This window comes from Mastigoproctus giganteus, chromosome 9 (genome assembly GCF_048544385.1).
Source record: "Mastigoproctus giganteus isolate SK-2022 chromosome 9, ASM4854438v1, whole genome shotgun sequence".
In the NCBI taxonomy this organism is placed as follows: Eukaryota; Metazoa; Arthropoda; class Arachnida; order Uropygi; family Thelyphonidae; genus Mastigoproctus; species Mastigoproctus giganteus.
In genome coordinates, this window is record NC_143583.1 from 146529 (window position 1) to 161502 (window position 14974).

Here is a 14974-nt window from a genome sequence, read left to right on the forward strand (position 1 = left end):
TCGGCGGCAAAGTACCAAAGAATTGTGAATAAAAGTGAAACTTTCTGCGTTAAGAACAATAATAATTTGTTGACTGAAAAGATATACCTTCTGTAACAGTTATGCAAATATGTAAGTTATAGATGGAATTATTAGTGAATTGTAAATATATGAGTTGTAGAATGTTTGTACAGAATGATTAATGTTTAAATACTGTATATATTAAACATAAAATGTGTATATAATATGTCGGGACGAGACTACGTGTTCAGTATATGTAACCCACTGCACGTAGTATCTCGTACCCTGATATGTACTTAGCACCCTCCTGGCACTTTGACGTCCCGGGGTGGTTTACTTATGGAAATAAACAAATAATAATAATAATAATAATAATAATAATAATAAAAATACAATACAATACAATACAATTTTATTTATCAAGATAATTCGTTTACAATAAATTAACTTGTTAAGAAAGTAAATTTCTTGACAACAAGTTGTCGTTCTTCCTTTACAAGTTTTGTACAAATTTGTTATCTTACAGAAAAGACTATGAAGTCACTACACATAGTATATTCCACACTGTAAACAGAGGTAGTTTATCTGCATATCAATTCTAATCTATTGTGTCATTGAGTATCAAGAATTTTCTTATTAGGAATTTTAATTTGGAGATGGGATAACTTCTCCTGAGCCTGAAATCAATGCTAGCCAACAAGTTGTTTATTACATTCATTGTGTGCCTATCTCCAAATCTATTTAGTATCCTAGGGTGAGGCAAAGTAATTGCTTTTGGGTTCCTTAAATTATGTGAGACATTTCTTTGCATTCAATATAATAATAATAATAATAATAATAATAATAATAATAATAATAACCTCAACTAATTCACCCTCCTCGATAGTAATCAACGCTGCAAGGGAACAAGCATGAATTCCCCACATTCCGGGCAATTTCTCAAAATGTGCGCCGCATAATTCAAAATTATACAAGTGGTGACTAACAGCGGCATCATCAAATTGGTACCATCAGCCTTCAACCATAAATAAATAACAGTTCGGGAATGCTCATCACAATGTGGGTCACGAACCGACAAATTAGAAAGCCTGCCTTGAATAAAAATACTAGAGACACTTGCCTTAAAAAGATCCAAAAAACTTACATAATCAGAGTCTTGTACCAGAATATTAGAAGCCTACGCAAAAAACTGGATATGATTGATCAAATTCTGCTCGCTAGTGATATCGATATTCTCTGTGTTACAGAATCCTGGCTTGATAAAGACCAAGAATTTTTTACATCTTGTACCCCAGATGGGTATAAATCAGCGTTTATTTCCAGAGTTGGCCAAAGAGGAGGCGGCGTTGCCATTTTCTTTAAGAGCTCACAGGCCTCACTTGTTCATCAAGTGAGCAAAACAACAGCATTTGAAGCTCTCGCTGTTACTCTCAGCTACCATGGCGTTCTTATAGATGTAATTGTTTTATATATACCTCAGCACCTTCATATGACACCATCCATGAAATATCAAATTGGATCATTAACCAGTTTCATCATTCAGCCATTTGCACTTTGTCTGTGGAAACTTTAATCTTCCTCCCCAACTAGCTAACCTTCAGAAAATGCTCCTGTCAAACCTATCTTGTACAGGGTTACAAATGATGAACGACCTTCCGACCAGAGGTAACAATCAACTAGATCTCATTCTTGCCTCTTTTCCTTGCACACCTGATTACATGCCAGAGACTTATTTTAATACGGACCACAAGCCAATTATTGTTCTTTTACAGATACCTGCTCCAAACTTCAATGTTATGAATTCATTTAACACCAAAGTAATATTTAGTCCCAGATTTTTGAGCATTGCTAAATGCGTTGAGGCTGCCTCTGCCATCCCGTGGTTAGTCCTAGAAAACTGTTATCTTGAAATTGCAGTAAATCTGCTTACTAATTGGCTTAAGACGATTGCGACATTTGCAGCATCAAAGAGAATTTCTGTTATGCCTCGGTCCAGAGCATGGTGGACTCCCCATTTAATATGAGCTTCAAATTAGAACAGCAACTCCACAAAATGTGGAAGCAGTCGCAAAGTGTTCAAGACAGGATAGTCTACTCTAGAGCCCGTGCAACATTCAACAGGCTGAAATCTCAAACAATTAAGAATTATATGGACACCACCCTTCGTAGAGGAAAAACCCCCTACTTTGAACGGCCTTCTGATTTCCCACAAAAACGTGAACCTAACCGGTGGCTAGACTTTATATCTAGATTTGCATCGACCCCGGAACAATGTGCTCATCTTGAGACACCTACAACTGAAATCCCACCTGACACTATCTGCAGTATCAATTTCCAGGGAACAGCTGATTGCTGCCATAAATTCTACACCGGCTTCTGCTAAGGCAGGTGCAGATGAAATACCCCAATTCATTATTAAATGTCTTAGCCCATACATTTTGGGTCCCCTGCTAACTATTTTATCAAGTAATTTCTTTCCCCAGCAGTGGAACATCTACCTCGTGAAGCCTATACCAAAAATTCAATCAACTACTCTTCTTAAGCACGACCGGCCAAACTCCAACGCCTCATGTCTTCTAAAACTCCTAGAGAAGGTACTTCTCCCCATTCTAATTAAACAACTTCCACATCAGCCTCATCGAATCCACTACCCTCTTCCTCATCTCAGCCACCACCAGCTCTATCCTCTCTGCGTGTGAATCTCATGCAGAGCTTGCAGTCACCTATGTAGACCTCGAAGCAGCTTTTCACTCAATACACGTTCCTGCAATGCTGAAGCTACTTTCAGACCATTATCAAATCAAGGGAAACACTCTACAGTTCCTCACTTCACTCCTTCAAAATAGAACAATCCGGCTTACTGTCCATGGCCAAACATACGAGCGATGTGTCTCTTCAGGCGTCCCACAGGGTGGTGTCTTACCCAGCCTCTTATTTACAGCGCATATCTCGCCGCTTGTTGAATCCAGGCATGATAATCTATGTTATGCTGATGATATGAAACTCCTCACACTGATTTCTCCACATGATGATCTTACCACGTTCACAGCATGAATTAACAATATACTCCTGGAATTTGCAAATTACCTCAACCAGTTTGCACTAAAAATAAATCCAGAAAAGTCTGAATTTACGATATTCTCATTAAAGAAAACGCCTTCCTATATTCAGCCAACACTATGCAATTCCCATCGTCAAGAAACATACTAATTTGGGCGTTGTATTTGATCCTATGCTCTGCTTTGGTAACCACATGGAAAAGCTGCTCACCCAGGCAGCTCGACTCCGGTGGATGGCCAAACAGCATTTGCATTATATTAATGAAGTAACGACCACCAGAAGATATATAAAAAGCACGGTATGCTCTCCGCTTCTATATGCTGCAGAAGTATGGGCATCTGCCGCCCCTAGCACAATTCGACCACTCTTTTCTACTGAGTTTTGGCTCTTAAAATGGGTCATAAACTAACATAAACTTCCCTATACAGTTAAGGACAACTGAAATGGCCAGTTTGAAAAAATATCACAGGCTTCCCACGCTGATTAGGGTGAAATGCCTTACCACAACTGTAAAAATGATCACTGGAAAGATCTCGGCACCATCATTCTAGGACCTGTGCTCTTTGAGAGTCCCTCAGCCTTCCCTCAGAGCGACTCCAACTCTATGCCCACATCTCAGCCGTCTCTCTACCTCTCCGATAGGTTTCTGCCATATCAGCTTTGGATGCTCACTTTAATAAGTTTTCTTGTGATAGGGAGTACAGATGCCGCATTCTTAAATTGTACTTCCCTGTCCCTGATTCTCCTTGAAGCTCGCCTTAACGCCGCAATCCAGCAATGCGACATGCAGATGGCTTACCAACCAACCTTGCAGTTAGCATTAGCATTAGTAGAGGCATTTGATGCAAGAAAGCAAGCTTATGCAGAATCAGCCAAAAAAAAAAAAAAAAAAAAAACCACTTCCAATTCACCCCTCTGTTCGTTCAAAATACCTGTCCAGCTGAGCCTTAAACTTATTTAGGCTATCAACCTCCACCACAAGGGATGGAAGTCTGTTCCACCAACCAACCACCCGCTGGCTAAAGGCAAATTTCCGCACGTCTATCCTACATCTGTCTTTCCTCAATTTGAATTTATGCCCTCTCAGGTGATTTTTCTGAGCTAGAGGAAGAATCCCATGAGCATTGAGCATGCTTATACCATTTAAGGCTTTATACACCTCTATCAGATCACCTCGCTGGTGCCTAGTCTCCAGACACTGTAATTTGCAAAACTTAAGCCTTTCTTCGTAAGAGCACCCCTTTGTTCCATTCACTAATCTTGTTGCCCTTCTCTGTACTCGTTCCAGCAGCTGTACATCCTTCTTGAAATGAGGCCTCCAGACCTGTATACAGTACTCTAGGTGTGGCCTGACCATTGCCTTATACAATGGAATAATCACCTCCCTATCCCTGCTGGAAACATTCCTCTATATCATTGACAATACTGCATGAGCTACTCTTGCAGCCCGTCTGCACTGCTCAGAGAACTTCATATCTGCCTGCACAACCACCCCCAAGTCCCTTTCATTCTCTACCACTGTCAGTGTAGTACCACAGAGTTGATACGTTGCTCTGGGGTTGCTGTTTCCCATGTGTAGTACTTTACATTTGTCAATGTTAAACTTCATTTGCCACCTCTCAGCCCATCTGCTCAACCTTTCCAGATCCTGTTGCAGCAGCATAGTGTCAGTAGTGTCCTTGACAACCCTGCCAACCTTTGTATCATCTGCAAACTTGGACATTAAGCTTGATATACCATCATCACTATCATTTATAAATACAGAAAACAATAATGGACCCAACACTGAGCCCTGAGGGACTCCACTAATAAGATTAGTCCACAATGAGCAGTGTCCATTGATTACCACTCTCTGCCTTCTCCCCCTCAACCACCCCTTTATCCATAGCAGCAATTTGCCTCCAATGTCACACTGCTCCAGTTTGTGTAGTAGTCTTTCATGTGCAACAGTATCAAAAGCCTTTCTAAGATCCAAGTATATAATATCAAAGTTATTCCCTGCATCCAGTTCTTTTGTGACTGCATCATAGTATCCAATCAAGTTGGTCAGGCAAGACTTCCCCTTAACAAAACCATGCTGTGTCTGAGCTATAACTGAAGTCTTGTCTAAATGATCCTGCAGTGCTTCTTTAACCAGTGCCTCCATTAATTTTCCTGGAACTGAAGTTAAGCTCACAGGTCTATAATTACTTGTGTCAGCCTTTGATCCTCCTTTGTGAATTGGGGTCACATTTGCACATTTCCAGTCTATGGGTACCTCCCCTGAGTCCAAGGAAGCTCTCATAATTATGGCTAGGGGTTTGCTTACTTCCTTTGCTGCCTCCTTTAATATAACTGGATAGATCCCATCCACCCCGGGTGCCTTTCTTGTGTTTATCTTCAACAGTTTCTCCTCCATTTACTCCCAGTTATTTCAAGATTCTGTAGCTTACTGCTAGAGTTGAATACACCTCTGGCATTCCCCTTGGTGAATAACTCCTCATGTGTGAATGTCGATGCAAAATATTCATTTAGTTCGTTAGCTACCTGAGCAGGATCATCAACACTTGACCCATCAATATCAAGTGGACCAATCTGATTCATCCCCTTCCTTCTAGAGTTTACATAAGTAAAGAACTCTTTGCTGTTTTCCTTTGCATCCCTTGCCAAAGATTTCTCGTAATCTACCTTCGCCTGCCTAACCTCCTTTGTAACTTGGTTGCATATCAACTTGTATCTATCATAGGCTTCTGTGTCATGTGTTAATTTGTAAGTATCCCATGCATTTTTCTTCTCTGCCATATGCCTCATTACTTCATCTGACATCCATTTTAGCCTAAACCTTGAACAATATTTCTTAGTTGGTATGTAAACCCTAGTAGCTTCCAAGATAAGTTCTTTGAATGCTTCCCATTTTGAATTTGCTGTTGGTAACATCATCAGTTGGTCCCACTGTATAGAATTTAAATACTGTCTCAGTCCATCGCAGTCGCCTTTACGGAAGCAATAACCCTTCCCTTTACCCCTAATGGTAGTTACCTCTTTGAGTAAATCCCACTTCAGCACACTGTGATCACTGCCACCTAGTGGTTCATTTATCTGCAGATTCTTAATGCATGAAGAATCACTGCTGATAATCAAATCAAGAGTATTACTCCCTCTAGTTGCCTCCCAAACATGCTGATGTAGAAACCAATCATCCAATAAATCCACAAAAGCCCTGCTAGTGTGTGAGTAACCAGCCCCCAAATTCCAGTCAATATCTGGGAAATTAAAATCTCCCATTATAAGACTCTCTGATTTACTGGCCCACTCTATTTCCCTGTACAGTTCCTTATTATACTCATCAGAGTCATTAGGCCTATAGCACACTCCTACTCTCAATTTTGATCTCCCAATGCTTAGGTCACACCAAACTGACTCGACACTGCACTGTCCAGCGATGTCGACTGGCTTCACTTCCTTGGTTTTTATGTGTTTCTTAACTAATAGCATAACCCCACCTCCCTTCCTATCCAGTCTATCCTTTCTGCAGACGTTGTACTCCCCAAATTGCAGTTGTGCATCCCTTATATCTGTGTGACACCACGTCTCTGATATCCCAACAATATCTGCCTTCGATGTTTTGAGCAATACCTCAAATTCATCAAATTTATTTACTAAACTCCTAGCATTGGTGTACACGCAAGTGTACCTGCACCTGTTTCTATTCTTAGCTACCCTAACACAACACAGTTTTCCCTAACACAGTTTTCCACCTATATATTCTTTGCACATTGTGATGTTTTTAATTGTATTATACTTTGAGTGTTCAGCTGTATTTACTTTTTATCCGTTCATATATGTGTTTTTATATTTAATTTATTAATTTCTTTTTCTTACATATTGTAATATTACTGTTAACCCCTGGCCTTGTGGCCGTGAAGGGCTTAAATGGTGCAAGAAAGCCTATGGCTAATGCTGCACCAGCCATAAAAAAAAAAAAAAAAAACGCGAATAGAACAATGATAAAAAAATAAAATAAATAAATAAATATATAAATAATAATAATTAATAAAATAAGAGAAAATTAAACCTATCATCCTATGCACTTCCCTTACCCGAAGGTACTATCCAGATCACCGTTGAATTTCCCGAAACTGTCAGCCTCTATCACCCATGTGGGCAACTTATTCCGATAATTTATAACTCGACGACTAAAATAAAACTTCCTGTTGTCCAATCTAAACATTTCCCTCGGTAACTTGAATTTATGTCCCGTAGTTCTAGCATCATTTATAATCTTGAAAATTTCGTCCTCATTCATTTTACTGATGCCTCTCAGAGCCTTAAGCACCTCAATCAAATCTCCTCTAAGGTGTCTAATTTCCAAACTCTGCAACCCACATATTCGAAGTCTTTCTTCATAAGGGCGCCCTTTTGCCGAACTCACCAAGCGAGTTCCCTGTCTTTGCACCCTTTCAAGAAGCTTGATGTCTTTCTTTAGGTGCGGTCTCCATACCTTAACAGCCTTATATATTGGGATTATCACGTCCCTATCTCTACTTGCAAAAGTTCGATAGAACACCATGGGCCTGCCTTGCAACCTGTTTACAATGCTCAGAGAATTTCATATCTGACAGTATAGAAACATCCAAGTCCCTTTCCTCCAGTACTGGGTTTAGTAGAACTCCTCCAAGTGAATAAGTTATTTTGGGATTACTGTTTCCCAGATGTAATACCTTACGCTTTGTTGGATTAAAGCATAGGTGCCATTTTTCTGACCATTCCTGAAGTCTATCTAGGTCTCTCTGAAGAAGCTCACCTTGACAGTGATCATTAACTACTCTACCAATTTTAATATCATCTGCATATTTAAAAATCACGCCCGCTATCCCTTCATCGATGTCGTTTGTGAAAATTAAAAACAACAGTGGTCCTAAAACTGATCCTTGGGGAACCCCACTTCTTACATCAATCCAATCTGAGGAATAGCCATTTATCACAACCCTCTGCCTCCTGCCTTGAAGCCATCCTGCTATCCATCTAAGGATTTTTCCAGTGATTCCAACCTGTTCCAGCTTATAGAGCAACCCACTCATAAGGGACTGAGTCAAAAGCTTTGCTGAAATCTAAATAAACAATGTCGAAATTATTCCCTAAATCCAGCTCATGAGTGACCCTTTGAAAATAGCGAAGCAGATTTGTTAAACATGATTTTCCCTTTACAAAACCGTGCTGAGTATCCTTGAGAATTTCAATTCGATCCAAATGATCCTGAAAACCACTCTTGAGCATTGCCTCGATGATTTTCCCTACCACTGAAGTCAGACTGACAGGTCGATAATTTTCCACTTCACTCTTAACGCTCCTAAAAACCAAATAACAAACAATCCACAGCCCTAATAGAAGAATTTGACTATTATCTTGAGAATATTCGCTTATCCATAAACCCGACCAAGTCAGCACAAATGTCTTTCACCAACCTGAAGAAGAACGTGAAGATAGATATCTACATGAATGGTATTAGGGTCCAAAAGGTCTCGCATCACACTGATCTAGGGTTTACCTGGGATGAAGGCCAGATCTTCCAACAGCACTTCGCCAACACTAAGGCAAAAATCATGATTGTAATTTATAACAAAATATAATTTATAACATATTTATAATAAAATGTAATCAAAAAGCAACGATTTTTATCCGCGAAATGAGAACATTTCGTTTATACGCTTCCATCACATTGCCGTTTCATGCCAGAACCAGCGCATGGCACCGCACATATCACATAGACTATCCATATATTGTAGTTCTGCTTCAGTTACAATATATGGTAAATGGAGAGCGTATGTGATATGTATGAAAAAGATTAAATAATAATGTCAGCATTTTTATCTTTGCTGGTCCTATTTTAATGAAATATTCGGAAGGCTTGACAAATCTTTCTAAAAGAGGAAAGCATAAAATTCCATGATCATCTGTTCACTGCAACTCGAGTGGAACAAAAGAGACAATTGCCGATTTTCTATTTGCATCAGTTCAATAAAATCTGTGAGACTTCAGTAATCTTTTGAAGGGGGCCAGACAAAAATTTTTATGAAATCCATCCGTTAGGATTTGAATTTTAAATTTGAAAAGGCCGCTAGGAGGCGAAGGTCAGTGAGTTACTGAATTATGTGCTCCTAAAAATACTCAAATACCTAAGTTAATCTGAAAGAATCATAAATGAACTGCATATTGACAGAGAGCTTATGAGAAGTGGAATCCGGATATAGTGTCTACTAATGGAATCCTGAACAGGTAATATGTCTAATCTTGATTTTAAGCATTCATACTTCGTGTAATAGTTGAGAGGAACGGTTGGTTTATAGCGATTCAGTGCAGCGGAACATAGCAATATTCTGCTTAAGGCAATACGGCACTTAAGCTCTGGACAAGGTCAAACGGTGACAAAGTTAGGGATTAAAACCTCCCCCATTTCCACCTGCATATTTCATAGGCTAGTCATCGAACGATAGAAGTGCCCTATCTTGTTGTACTAAAGACTACCTGCCTCGAAATTACTGAAATTCCGGCTCCCATTTGCATTTCAGAATGACAGATTTCAGCGCATCAGCCGTGCCGCTTACTTGCTGCATATGTCTGACCAATGATGACTTCATAATTAAATGCGTTACTTGTCACAAAAACTATTGCAATAAGCCGGATTGTACTTCTGTAGATATTAAGAGATTAAACAAAACTAGAAAACGCAAGTTTGAATGTGACGCTTGTAGGCAACAAACAGGGAAAAATAATGAAGAATTACCTAATGAAGTCATTTGTGAAGATTCATGCACAGAACAGATTAATGACCTTGAACAAGCAACAAGAGAAATCCTCTCTCAGACTGACCTTGGAAATGGCATCTTGGGCCATCCTGTAGGATCAATTTTTGAAACCTTGGGATGCGATATTTGCCCGGAAGACTGCGAGCACTCTGAAGGGGCTTTCGCTAGACAGAGGAGCAATCATAGCCCGGATGAAAGGCAGGAGGAGAACCGTAAAGAATATGTCTCGCGTACGGAATTAAAGGATATCCTTGCAGACTGCATCAGCCCCTTTTCGATGCAGGCTGTGGAATACGCTGAAAACCTCGCGAGCAATTTCATCCCTGTACATAAAATGCTACAGGAACTGCAGGAAGAGAATTTTCTTCTCAAAGAACAAAACAGTAAAATTTTGCACACCCTTAAACGACTGGAGGAAAAGCTAGGATGCTTTGAATCAGTCTTCGTTGCACAAGGTGGCTCAGCGGCCCCCGTAACCGACGAAACTTGCTATGCGAGGCAGAGCTACCCAAAGAAAAGTAGAAGTGGTATGCATGGATTGTACAGGAGGACAGAAAGCATTCAAAATCAGAAACAGAAGACAAGAAAAGAATTGAATTCGGGGGAAAACGTATCAGAACGAATTGCAAAACTACAAGACAGCCAAATAATATGTGAATTTCAAGCCCAGCCGGGAACTGTCTGTTTGCAGCAGGACCTCGCAAGCAATAGCACAAAATCCAGTGAAACTTTAGGGGCAGCACAAGGAAATGGCTCCACACATTCCACTAGGAAAAGTCGAAACCAAAATAAAGAAGTCTCAGAAATATTAGGACAACAGGAATCAACTGAAATGATTGGGGCATCCATGTATTCCAAGAGTACGATCGCGAGAGTTACATCTTCCCCCTCAAATCATGTTCCTGCAAACCCACTCACTTATGCGCATATCACTATGCTACCTAAAAAGCATAACACTTTTGAGGGTAGAAAAACCCGCCCATCCCAAAATTTCATGCCTACTCTCGCCGAGGACGGCCGACGACGTAATCCAGTTCACAGAGAAAGTATTAATGTGTCTTCCTGTAACACACCAGAAACAAACAAACGGTTTTCTGAAATGTACAACATTACTTCCGTTGCAACCAGAGAGCAAATTTTTGTATCAAGGCTGGGACCCACAACACAGCCCAAAAATATTAAAGCCATGTGTGAGGGCGAACATGGGATAACTGTGGAAGTAAAGCAAGTGAAAACACGACACCCAGCTTACTCCTCCTTTATAATCTCTTGTCCACCAGATAAGGCAACTCGCCTACAAGACGTAAGCGCCTGGCCAGTAGGTACCTTAGTCAAGCCCTACAGAGACAGATGGGCCAGACCACTGGTTAAAAATGATGCAAGGAATCGGGCTCAATAGCAATCAAGAAAACTACCCCCAGCTGGGGATGCAGAACATCACATCCACCTGTTTGCACAAAACGTGAGGAGCATCTCAAATAAGCTCCACACCCTACAAACGATGATGATGTACGGGGACCTGGATTTCATTTGCCTAATCGAAACCTGGTTGGGAAATGGAAAACAGTTAGATCGGCTAACTGCGGCAGCAAACTGCAAATGTGTGGGAACCGGAAGAACAGATAGGCGAGGAGGGGGAGTTATAATTTGCTATCAAAATAAATACCAGTCTATAAGAGAACGAAAAACCAATTCAAATAATTTTGAAGGGATTTGCGTTACCTTTTCAAAAGAGCACGTGAAAATACAGATATGCATCATATACCTCCCACCTGAGCACACAAAGGAGACAAGAAACGAACTCTATGCTTGGCTTGCTGCAAATCTAAAGCCATCAGTCGACATAGTAATAGCGGGAGATTTTAATTTGCCTCTTCCGAAACACAGGGAGGCCAAGAAAGAGCTGGATGCGACATTGGGTGCATTGCACTTAACGCAGCTTCCGACACCAGTGACAAGGGGAATGCAGCAACTTGACCTGTTGTACCATAGTTCCTTAGACATAAGGCTAACGCAAAACTGCATAAAATTTAAGTCGGACCACAATCCCATTGAAATAGAAGCAGCACTGAAGATACACAAATACATGCAGGGTAACCACACGAACTGGGAAAAGCAAAGTAAGTATCTTTTCTCCGTGAAGTATATTAATGCAGAGGTCATTCTCAGTCACCTGACTAGTTACAACTGGAATGACCTGCAAGAAAAGCCAGTAGATGAAGCTTTAGAAATGATCACTAAAAAGCTATACCAAACAGCATTGGAAGGAGCAGCAAAAGAAATCAAAATATCTGAGAGAACAAAAGAATGGTTTAACCCACAACTGAAAGCAAGTTTCCTCAGGAAGCAAAAACTGTATAGAAAATGGCAAAGAACGGGTCATCCTGCCGATCACATTCGTTATAAGAAAGAAAGAGCACATTTCATCAAAGCAAAACGACAGGCACACTGCAGTGTTATTCATAACAAACTAAAACGAGCAAAAAGAATTACTAGCAATAGAAATAACACAGAGAATATGACAGAATGCATTTTCAAGGAATGGGCTAATAACACTTTTAGTAACCTGCATGGACTGAATCAAATTGAGAACACTGATAATGGTAACAAAATTTTGGAATTCCTGAAAGATTTAAACAAGCGAAACTATTCGGCAAGAGAGGAACCAACAAGACCTCCATTGAGTGAAATACTAATCACCAAAGAGAGCGTAATGAAAGCAATCAACGATCTGCCCAATAAGGCCACTGTTGGACCAGACAAATTTCCAATGTTCATCCTTAAGGTAAGTAGCCCATTTATAATAGATCTATTACTGCACATCTATCAGAAAATCATCAGGACAGGAGCTTTCCCGCAAGCTTGGAAAAATTACATTGTAACCCCAATACCAAAGATTAAACACCCAAAATTGGCTAAGGATTACAGACCAATTTCTGTTAGTTGCACCCTACAGAAGGTATTCGAAAAAGCGCTTCTTCCCACCATCAATCAACACTGCTTCAGCCATAGACCACCACATTTGCACTCAGTTATTTCGGGTAGATCAACAATAACAAACTTACTGGAAACCCTTTTTCGCGTGCAGAAAGCACTAAATGAGAAAAAGCAAATTGATATTATTTTTTTGGATATCTCCGCAGCCTACGACAACGTCTCAATTCCAGCGCTCATTGCGATTTTAAAGAATTATTTTAATGTAAGAGGAAATCTGTTAACTATAATAAGCAGCCTGCTAGAACATAGGAAACTTATTGTTAAGCACCAAAAGCTACAATCTTGCTTTACCATCTCGCAAGGAGTGCCTCAAGGGGGAGTTCTTTCGGCTACTCTCTTCGCGGCCGTCCTGGAGCCGTTTCTTGCACGGTACTACAATTTTATAACATATGCTGACGATGTAAAATTCTTCATCACTTCCAAAGACCATGAATCAGCAGAAAGTATTTGCCAGATGGCAAATAGCACAATCCGAGAATTTGAGAGCTACCTGGATTGCATCGGGCTCCGTATTAATGCACAGAAGTCTGCCCAAATGACCATAAGTTACAAGCAGAATAAAAATGACATCTCAATCTCTGTGAACGGGTCTAATGTGGTAAAAGTGCACTCTCACCTGGACCTGGGTCTTAAGTGGGATGACAGACTCACCTTTGCTCAACACTTCGCACATATGAAGACAAAAATATTCGCCGCTTTATGGGCTACTAGACAGGAACTGGTAGGAATTAGGGATCCTCAGCTAGCGACCAAGTACATTTTAATGTGTGTCCTGCCAATTGCAATGTATGCCTCGCAAATCTGGTCTTCAGCTCCAGATTCACATTATAAGTCCGTCCTTGGGATCGAGTACTGGTTCTTGCGATGGCTTAACAGAGTTGCTGGCCACCCTTTTACTATCTCAAGGGCCATTCTCTACTCAAACCTTAACATCACACCCTGGATGCAGCGGACAATTAACAGGAACATACACACTCTCGCACAAATGCTCACAGGCAGAGTGGATGCTCCAGTCCTGGATAATATTCTAGTTAAACCGCGTGCCACTGCTAGACGTTGCGGAGAACTAAATAATCCACTGCGTTCAGTCCTGAACAATCTTAGTAGCCTGCAAAGATTCTTCCCATCAAATGCAGCGAGAATATTTAACTCACTACAGATAGATGCCGAAAAACTGTGTGAGGATGCAACATACCGGAAAGAGATCTTCCAGGATTCGTACAGGCTTACTGAAATATGAATCGGCTGCAAAGTACTAAAGAATTGTGAATAAAAGTGAAGCTTTCTGCTTTAAGAACAATAATCTGTTGACTGTAAAAATATACCTTCTGTAACAGTTATGTTAATATGTAAGTTATATGTGCTGTATAATGTATGTACAGAATCATTAATATGTAAATACTGTATATATTAAACATAAAATGTGTATAAAATGTATTTCGGGACGAGACTACGTGTTCAGTATATGTAACCCACTGCACGTAGTATCTCGTACCCTGATATGTACTTAGCACCCTCCTGGCACTTTGCCGTCCCGGGGTGGTTTCCTTATGGAAATAAACAGATAATAATAATAATAATAATAATAATAATTATGCGGACGAGCGGACTGACATGGTGAAGCCAAGAGGAGAATTATTTCTATATGCTAGCGGTTTAAAAACAATAATAATTGAATAGTTATGAGTTACTATTCAATAGCAAATATAATTTATTCCTATTGGGATAAATTCTTTTAGATAAAATTGTTCACTGGAATGTAGGTACAACTGAAAAACTTTGGATTAATTATGTTCATGCAGAACGCTATATCAGCAAGCCAGAAAAGACAATAATTTCAGTGAAATTTAGCTAATTATGTCGTAATTTATCAAAGAATTGTGTATAAAAAAATTCTTTATCGATTTATTGGATTCTCATTTTAATTTACTGCTGTTTTTGTTGTTACTGCAGGAGGATTTCGGGAGCATCAGCGACAAAGGTGTGTGTGTATTTTCTGTAATTTGCGTGTGTTCTGCGGTCGAATTTCCGTTTTCTGGACGAAAAACCAGAGTTAACGGAAGAAAAAAAAACACGTTACCCTTGCCTAAAACCGACTGACTCAGCCGCGTTGTGAAAAAGTCCCATAAAAA

General features: G+C 40.0%; 1 protein-coding gene across 1 annotated transcript in view; it reads right to left on the reverse strand.

Annotated features, from left to right (window-relative positions):
• Positions 1-14974, reverse strand: part of LOC150080029 (kin of IRRE-like protein 3) — a 926673-nt gene that overhangs the window by 65991 nt on the left and 845708 nt on the right.